The sequence below is a fragment of the Ictidomys tridecemlineatus genome, chromosome 7 (assembly GCF_052094955.1).
Source record: "Ictidomys tridecemlineatus isolate mIctTri1 chromosome 7, mIctTri1.hap1, whole genome shotgun sequence".
NCBI classification, from domain to species: Eukaryota; Metazoa; Chordata; class Mammalia; order Rodentia; family Sciuridae; genus Ictidomys; species Ictidomys tridecemlineatus.
The window spans coordinates 81,417,804-81,427,557 of NC_135483.1; the positions used below are offsets into that span (position 1 = coordinate 81,417,804).

The 9,754-nt window shown below is 39.9% G+C and overlaps 1 pseudogene; it reads right to left on the reverse strand.

Annotated features, from left to right (window-relative positions):
- Window positions 1–757: 757 nt before the first annotated feature.
- Window positions 758–9,532, reverse strand: LOC144365706 (vomeronasal type-1 receptor 90-like; annotated as a pseudogene).
- Window positions 9,533–9,754: the final 222 nt, after the last annotated feature.

A 9,754-nucleotide genomic window follows, 5' to 3' on the forward strand; every position in this document is an offset into this window, starting at 1 on the left:
TTCACCTTCCTATTTTATGCTATGTTTAGTATTTAATGCAATATTTGGTCTTTGCACATTATACCACTGAAGATTCCACCCCCTGTGTGTAGTTTTGATTCTGATGCCTATGCAAAAGAGTCACCATGTACCCTCTTGACATAATAGATTCAGGACTCATCTGTGGCTTCCTATGCATCAGAATCTTTTTCCTATTTAATGTTGAGTAGAACTCCATGATATATCCAGACCATATCTTCATACATTCATATGCTTGGGAATATCAGACTGTCTCTATCACCGACTATTATAAATATAGAATCCTGAGCAATGGTGTTTAAATAATAGTAGTTGTCCTTATATCCGTTTTTTTGTTATATTCATAAAAGTTCAATTGATAGATGAGATGGCAGTTATAATAAGGGATGTTTACAATCCATTAGGCATAAAGGAGATTTCTGAGATTCTTGATTTATTAAAACTGCTGCAATCTTTCACATACCTATAAATGTATGGACTGATTCAGAAAAAGAAAGTGATATTTACTACCTAGGGTTCCTTTCACACATCAATCAAAAATGTAAAGTTATTAGCTTTGTTGGAACCATATGTACAATAATCTGTACTTATTATTCTCAGTTTCAAGCTTCAATGTAATCATTTTTAAAAACCACTTTATGCATTCATCCAACATGGAGAGCAAACTCACTATGCCATGATGTGTCAGTGCTTGGCGGTGCAGTAGCTCAGGTCAAGAACTGATCCATCATGCAGTGTTTCAACGTTGACTGTCCTTCCTCCAGAAACATTTCAAAAAGGCAACACTTTGTCTTGCCATGCAGATGAAAACCAAAGGACTGATGGTGGCATAGTCATTGGACACCATGATCTGGACAGAACAGCACACAGGGTCATTGTTCCACATGGTTCTTGAGGAGGAGACAATGCAGTCCAAACAGTACATGAGCACAAAAAATCCCATGAGCACCAGGATGGCCCTGGTGGACATCTGTTCTGGGGAGGCTTTTGGAGACAGGCTGGTGCCATGAAGGTGCTGGCACTGCCGCTTATGCCTATGCAGGAGGGTCACCATGTACCCACTGGAGAGGGCCATTAGGAAGAAAGAGAGCCCTATTAGGAAGAAATCCCTTAAGGCACACAGTACGGTAAACAAAAGCCTGAGGAAGTAGCTCATGGGCAAGATAGTGCAGGAGTCACTGAGGAATATAAGGCCCTGTGATGTTACAGTGGAGTTGTCAACAGCAGAGATGGAGAAGTTGGCACTGAAGGACATATAAAAGACCCACAGGAATATAAGGGACCTCAGACTGTCCTGTGGGGACTTCAGTTTGAACTTTGCCAAGCAGGAGCTTCTGGGGCTGAGGGTGATGGCCTGCAGGACACTCAGCAGGCAGGTGGCAGAAATGGACAGGCCCCTCATCAACCTGTACAAGTAGGTAATTGATTGAAATGTGACATCACCCCCAAGCCCCCCTGAGATGTAAAAGTGTCTGCAGCTAGAAATCCCATGGTGGGCAGCATCAGGAGGTGGCTTAGGGATATGAGACTGATGATCCAGTCTGTGTTCTTGAGCCTCTTAACACAGAGGAACTTGATGACATGGAACAGAAAGAGGATGTGTTGGCCAAGATCCCAATTCCAACTTCAGAGTAAAAGGTGCTTCTTAAGTTAATAATGCCATGCACTGTGTGGTTTTTTCCTCATCTTTTGGGGTAAGAAATCATGGAGTACATGTCTTAGGAGAAAAGTAAGAAAATTCATTATCCCAAATATTAAATTTCATCCATCTCAGCCAACACTGTTGCCAGGAGGAAAATTTGTTGGCCTAGCCCAATGCCCACTTTCCTCTCTAACTGAAGTTTTGCTGACACACCCTGGAAACCATTCTTTCCTCTCTTTTTTCCCATCATTTTCCAATCATGGCTGGATTACATTTTATGCAAAGTATGAAGTGGTTACCTGTGCATTAAAAATTGTCACATTTTGGGCTGAGGATGTGGCTCAAGTGGTAGCACGCTCACCTGGCATCCTGGCATGCGCGTGGCCTGGGTTTGATCCTCAGCACCACATACAAACAAAGATGTTGTGTCTGCCGAAAACTAAAAAAATATTAAAACATTCTCTCTCTCTCTCTCTCTCTCTCTCTCTCTCTCTCTCTCTCTCTCTCTCTCTCTCTCTCTCTCTTAAAAAATGTCATATGTTAAAGAAAATCTTTCCCGGATACAATCTTGAATTTTTCTTGGTGATATCTTAGTGCAAGGGTGGCCTATGTGTCCTTTCCTGTAGTAAGGACTATGTACTTTTGGGTCAATTGAAATTGTGATGCTTTAATTAGAAAGAAAACCCTCCTAAGCAAGGAGTCTCAGTGTTTTAGGCCATGCATATTTACGTTAGATTCCTGTTACCTTTATTCTGGTTTGTTCATGAACACATGCAATTTTTTTAATACATTCACAGAGAAAATGCTAAGTATTGCAACCTCTGAAGTCAGATGGCTTGAATATACCTATGTAATCTTCAATTTAAAGGGTAAGTATTCAACTTTGAGAAGCCCATGAGCCTGGGCTCTGGGCTCATCTCATGTATAAGCTGAATAAAACCTCATTGTGTATGTACACGAGATACCATGCATGAAACAGGATGAAGCATATTTGGTATAGAGGGAAGACTTTCTGCACAGTAGGATCTCTGTGGAATTGTTCAATTTTTTAGACTTCTGCAGATCTTCATTCATAGAAATCTCTTAATAGTTGATCATCTCTATCACCAACTCAGAGAGGCTAAAAAAATTACCAGAATTACAATCTGTTGGCAATCTCTGTTCAGAGAAAATGGAATAGATTTTAGAATGATTTGATTCCCCTGAACAGCTACCTAAGTTAAGAATTTTTGTTATCAAATCAAAATTTGACCTATGTGATCCAAGTCCAGTGTCAAATACTAGCAGAAACACATTTCAGTATTTTTCTACTTTAATATGGGTAGCCAGGCATGGTGGCACATTCCTGTAATCCAGCAGTTTGGAGGCTGAGGCTACAGGATTGCCAGTTCAGTGCCAGCCTCAGCAACTGTGATGCACTTAGCAACTCAGTGAAACCCTGTCTATAAATAAAACACAAAATATGGCTGGGGATGGGGCTTGCTTGTTCAGTGTCCCTGAGTTCAAGCCCCAGTACCAAATCAAAAACAAACAAAACAAAACCTTAAATACGTGGAATCATCCTGGTAAATATATGAAACATAATTAAAAGAGATACACATTCACTCCACTTGAGGAATTTTTACAGTGTAAGTATCCAACCTAACTTTGAAATATGAATATTTTTGGAGTGCAAGTTTTACATCTTCCTTCAAGAATGCAATGTTATTTCTCCTGACTCAAGGGGTCCACATGTAAAAATGATACTTGGGTTTATTATATTGATGCCTCACACATACCAGATAAATTTTCTACTACTGAACTTCATCTCCAGCTCTGATTCTAGAGAATTTTGAAATGACTCACTGGCAGAATGTTTTCCTGGAAAACATATATATTTAATTTAATTTAAGCATCTCCTATGAGTAATAATTGAGATTTAAGTTGTGTTTTCACATACTGAACCATAATAACACCTGAAATCAAAGTCTTGAGGCTAAATTAGTTCATGAGCTTATGGATGTAAAAGACACTAAGGAATTCCCAGCTACTCAGGAGGCAGAGACAGGAGGATGTCAAGTTCAAGGCCAGCTAGCACATTAGAGAGACCCTGTTTCAAAATAATAAATTAAATTTGGGCTAGGGATGTACCTCATTGGTAAGGAGCTCTGGGTTCAATCCCTGGTACAAAAACCAAAAGTGCCAAGGAAAGCTGACATCTTAAAGATGTGTGAACATTTTTGTTGCCACATGAGAATTCAGATTGTAAGTACAGGTTTTGTTTAAACATTGAAATGCAGATTTTTTTTATTTTAACCTTTAGCTGACATAATATCTGAACTTAGGGAGTCTCATATTAGAATTCAATACATGTTGACATTGCTAGCTGAACACTTTAGGGGAATTAACATTTTGATTATCTCAAATTGTATAATTTCTTAGTGTGCAGAGTCTCAAAATTCTCATTTGGTCACCTGTAATCACCTGATGTAGACTCTGGCGACTACATTGAACTATAGACATGAGAAATACTGACCCCCAGCCCTGCAGCTGTGCCCAGATGCCCCTCACCTCTCCTCTGACTACTCCTTCCACTGCCTCTTCCCAGCCTCTGCTGAGCTGCACTTCTATGTGGGCAACATATTTAGATTCCCTACATGAGTGAGGACATGCAGTAATTGACTGAAAGAAAAATTCTATAAAAAAATTTTAGGGAAAAAGTTCATTTTTTCCTGAAATTTGGTGAACAGGCAAAAATGATAATTTTATTTTTTCACTCATTAGCATATTTGGTCTGCTCTCAGGACAAGCTTGGGAAAGACACTTGAAGTATTTTACATAAGGGCACATCTGTTAGATGTGTTATGGATCACAGATGATCACAGGCACATGGCCCTGTTATTCTAGGATGTCCTTGTACATAAAACTGATGCACATCTCTTCTCATATACCTGTTTATTTCAAGGTAATACATGTACTGGTGAAGATTTACAGTATGTCTTTACAATATATATATTATCCATTGTTTCTGTGAATTGAAAAGATTTAAGAAAGGCTCAGGGTTTCCAGGGTTTGTTTTATCTATCTATCTATCTATCTATCTATCTATCTATCTATCTATCTATCTATCTATCTATCTTCTTCATCATCATCATTATCATCATCATCTATCTATGATCTATCTATCATCTATCTACCTCTCTCTCTCTCATTTATTTACAACATTCTACAATAAAAATTTAAAATGATATTGCTGAAGTTGCATTCTTTTATGCCATTTCTGGGAAATGGAGACTTTGATTCATTATGTTTAATTCATTTGAAAACATGGGGCCACTCAAACACCTACCATTATAAAATTTATAGTAACATTTTAATCACCTGTACAACAGAGAATTTGATAAAATTTTCTTCAGTGTTACTTAAAAATCTGTTCGTTCAAAGGTAGATATTTTGGAGAAAGCATGGATGAGGAGAAGCCATGAATTTCCAGTACCATACAGGAACTAAAACCTCAGTTCATTGTTGCTTTAAAATGACCAGAAATTCTTATTTTTTCTGAAAGTGAAATTCCAGGATAGTAGCAAGAAAAAAAAATACCCTTTCTCCAGTGCATATGAGAGTAAGAGAACACACTAACTACAAAAACTAACTGTGAAGAAGAAGGAGAGATCACATGTTTCTAGAGTTGCCCAGGTCTCTCTCTCTCTCTCTCTCTCTCTCTCTCTCTCTCTCTCTCTCTCTCTCTCTCTTTCTCTCTCTCTCTCCATATATATATATATATATATATATATATATATATATATATATATATATATATATTGTTCCAGGGTTTGTACCTATGGGTAACTGATCACTGACCAACATTTTCATTTCACTCCACCTATTTTTAAAATTGAGAGACAGGGTTGTGGCTAAGATGCTTAGGGCCTTCCTAGACTGCTGAGGCTGGCTTTGAAATTATCCTTCTGCCTCAACATTGCCCCTGGAATTATAGTCATGCACAACTGAGCCTGGCTTCTGTCCAAAGTTTAGATCACATACTGATGTATTCATTTATCATATGCATCAGACACATAGGCCTTATTCACTTAAATTTTATAAGATATGTAAGTGTTCTAAAGGTAAGTATATAGCTATGTCTGTGTTAATATCTCCTTTATATTATATTCTGGTGAACATGAGGCCTTCATAATACAAGCTAAAATAAATCACCAGGCAAGTCCTCTCCCAGCCATGAGTCCTTGCACTCAGCACAGAAGAGACTAGAGGCTCCGGGACAAGATGAAAACTTCCTACCCCACTGCAATGTGTTCAAGGGGCCTCCTCATCTAAGGCTATTAACACAGTGATGGTACTTGGAAACATACAGTTTGAAGCAAAAACAATCATTTTTTAAAACAAGATAAAGTAAACTATCCTAAAAAGTACTGGACAGTCCACAGAGGGGGACATAAATCACAGGGAAAGTAACATGGGTTGGGCATGGTGGTGCACATCTGTAATCCCCACAGAATGGGAGTCTGAGGCAAGAGAATTGCATTTTTGAAACTAGCCTCAGCAAATTAGTGAGGACCTAAGCCTTATAGCAAGAGCCTATCTCTAAATAAAATGTTAAAAAGATTAGGGATGTGGCTCAGTGGTTAAGAACCTCTGGGTTCAAACCTTGGTACCAAAATAATAATAATAATAACAACAACAACAATAACAGCAACAACAACAACAACAGAGGGGCATAATTTGTTTTATCTTTTCCATGTACTTAAGCTTCCCCCTGCTCCCATTGCCTACTGTATGTTAACTAAAGATGAACAATTGAGTTCTTGGAGGGGCTGGTCCTGCTTCATGTGAATTTGTGACTGAGGGGAAAATGGGCAGTAAGCTTTACTTTGCATCATAGTTCTAGCTGGGAAACTATAAAGAGCACTAGGGAGGAACAGCTTGCACATCAGGGAGGGCACAACCACTACCAGCCAGGTGCTATGCTGTGTGAAAGACCACTGTGAAATGTACAAGCTACAAGAATATGAAAGAGGAAAGCCTGTACAATATTTGGATAAATGAGTGATGGCTATTTCTGAAAAATCTGGTTGATGATCACCCATTGTTCCCATACATTGGAAAGATTTCAGTAAAGCTCAGGGTTCCCAGCTGTGAATACACAATAACAATAGTTTGAAATATGTCTTCAGGTTCATTATAAGAAAAGTTACTTTTTTAACAACAACAGGAAACTCCAAAGGAGCTTCCTCACAGACACTAAGCTTTCCTTACTGGGAAACCCAACATACCTGCAGGAGGATCTGTTTTCCTGATGATGTCAATAATGACCTGAGGCAAGTTCAAATTGCTTAAAGAGGAAGAAAAGGAGATAGGTTCACATTTGTTCTGTAACTGCATTTGCATGAAAATATGAACTTAAAAAACAAATGTGGGCACAGACACCTGAACAGAATGAGGATAAACTTTTCCAAATATTCTTCCTAACAAAATGCCTATCAGACACAACATTATTAGGAAAATGGGAAGTAGAATTTTAAAATGAATAATAAAAAGAGACCAGATGAATAGACCATATATTCTTTCTGCTCAACTATTGAAAATTATATTCCTAGATCTTTAGGGACAAAAAAAGGAAACCACAATCAGGTTCACTTGTCTTCTCATGTAAAGGTGACACAGGACCACTGCCCTCTCACTATAAATTGGCTACTGGGCAAAACACACAATATGGAGAGGCAGCATTCATATTTATTTTGTGAGATTAAATGTAGGACACTAGGACACGCAGTTTGCCCCTTCCTCTCTCCTACTAGAAGCCCATGTACTCACAGCCTACATTTGGGGAAATAGAGAAGAGCTTGGCTGGATGGATGCCAGCCACTTGGTGCACCTGAGAATAACCTGTCCACTTTTAAGGAAAGGGTGTGGTGAGCTCATCTCTCCGTAGCCTGTCATTTTAGTGTCTATAATTAGATGACAGGATCCCACTGGGAAGCCCAGGACAATGGAGTCCCCAGGGGAACATTTCACTTGCCCCTTGATTGAATTCTGTTCTGGATAACAACCACCTGGGGAGAGGTGTGCTCAAAATTTCCTCCAAGTTCCTTTCACAAAAAAAGTCTGTCCCAATCATCTGGAAACCCCAAGTTCTCTCACTTCCATCCAAAGTTCAAATTAGCCCATACCCATTCCACATGTCATGATGCCTGGATTCTGGGCAGAGTCTCCTCGTGCCTCCTGTGGCTCTGAAGGTCTTCTCTCTACAATGTCTGATAGGCACCCTCTTTCCCCACTCCATTCTCACGTGGGTCACCTGAGTTTTTACATTACTGCTCATGTGCACCAACATTTTCAGACTGAAGATTTCAGGATCCAAGCTGTGGCATCACATGAAAGTGCACTTGAAAGGAAATTGGAAAAACAGAGACAGAGCTGGAGTCTGTGAGCTGCAGTCATAGCAGCAGATGAAACATCCTTGAATGCAAGGGCTCTCTCGTTCACCGAGGGAGTCCATGGAACAGGGTAGAGGAGTGTGTGGCTGCAGAGGTACTAATCAAGACCTCCAGAGACCAAGCATAAAGCAGGTATGATTTTATTATGCAGTTACCGTGTGTGTGTGTGTGTGTGTGTGTGTATACATACTCAGGTGGTAGCTTAGCAGATTATAGGCAGCCAATACAATTTCTGGGCAACTGTCCTTGCAAAGACCAATCAAGTATTGGGCCATGGAGCAAGTGCAAGGCTGCAATATATGCACTCACACCCAAGGCTATGCCTATGAAGTAAGGGGTTTGCTGCTCACTTGCCTAGCATGGAGGAGTGGCCTGCCACTCAGATGCCCTTAACATATGCCATGTATGCAATACTCCATGCAATTGTCCCCACATCTCTCCCCTCTGACTGTGCTGCAAGGACTTCAGACAGCATTGCTGTTTTCCATTCCCCGGCCTTCACAGGATTACATAAGTGTCACACAACACAAGAAAATATTATCACTATCATAAACAGTAGGGCCAGGGTGATAGCATTATATGACTTAGTTAATTTGGCTATCAGGTTTTTCCAATGTTCAGTCAATCCCTGGTTCTGCAGTCTGGCTGCAGCAAAATAACCAGGGGATGATGAACAACTTGTGTATATTGATACAGCAGGAGTGGGAGCTGTTTATTGTAGGACAACAGAGGTATTTATACATTCCACACAGCTTATCTAATTAACATAAATTAGATACAGCAGTCAACCAATAAGGAATTTCCACACTTAGTGGCTTGATGGAGTTACTTCACAAACCACTCCCTCTGGCAAAATGCCAGGCACCATCCAGACTTGTTTACAGACTCTAACATTTGCCAGGTGCCATTTTGACTTGTTTACAGACTCTAACTCCCTGGAGGAAAGAGGAGGTTGTCAAGATAGACACCTTCGTCTCATTGGTTTTGATTATTGCCGTGGTAAGGTTATGCATGGTCATAACATAGTCAGCATCCCAAGCCCCCTTAATATACTGAGAAAAATTAGAGAGGTGTAAGGTTACATTTTCAGACACAGAATATTGGGTGACACAAATGCTATGGAATTCAGGGTCACAAGTGAGATATGCAACATAAATAGAATATCTAGTTGTTCCTGGTGGAGGTCTAGTTCTTGATGAATGACTAAAATAGCAGCTCAGGACATTTTATTTAGGTCATTTTGAATGACAAGGGCTTCTGCCATAGCAGTAGACCACTTGTCCATAGTCTGAGCCATCTGGACCCTCAAAGTGAGCAAAGCAGTGACAGTGGCTGTGGTGGCAATGGTGGCTACCAGGGCGATAATCCAAGCAATGACGAGGCTAATTGCATGTCTTGTCCAGTGCAGGATCTCCTTCAGAAGGTTCTTCATCTCCATGTCCGAAGGACCCCTGCACTCTCTGGACAGGCTCACTGGAAGCCAGATTTCTGGGGACACTCTAAGGATAAATATAATTTTTAGTTTTCATAGTAGGAGTTAGACAATTTGTAAGCCAGATGGATGTATTGACTGCACAAGAGATCTCTGTATGAATGATATTTATGTCATCAGTATCATTGATTATTAGCATGGCAAAGGTTGGTGTACACAACATGTGCA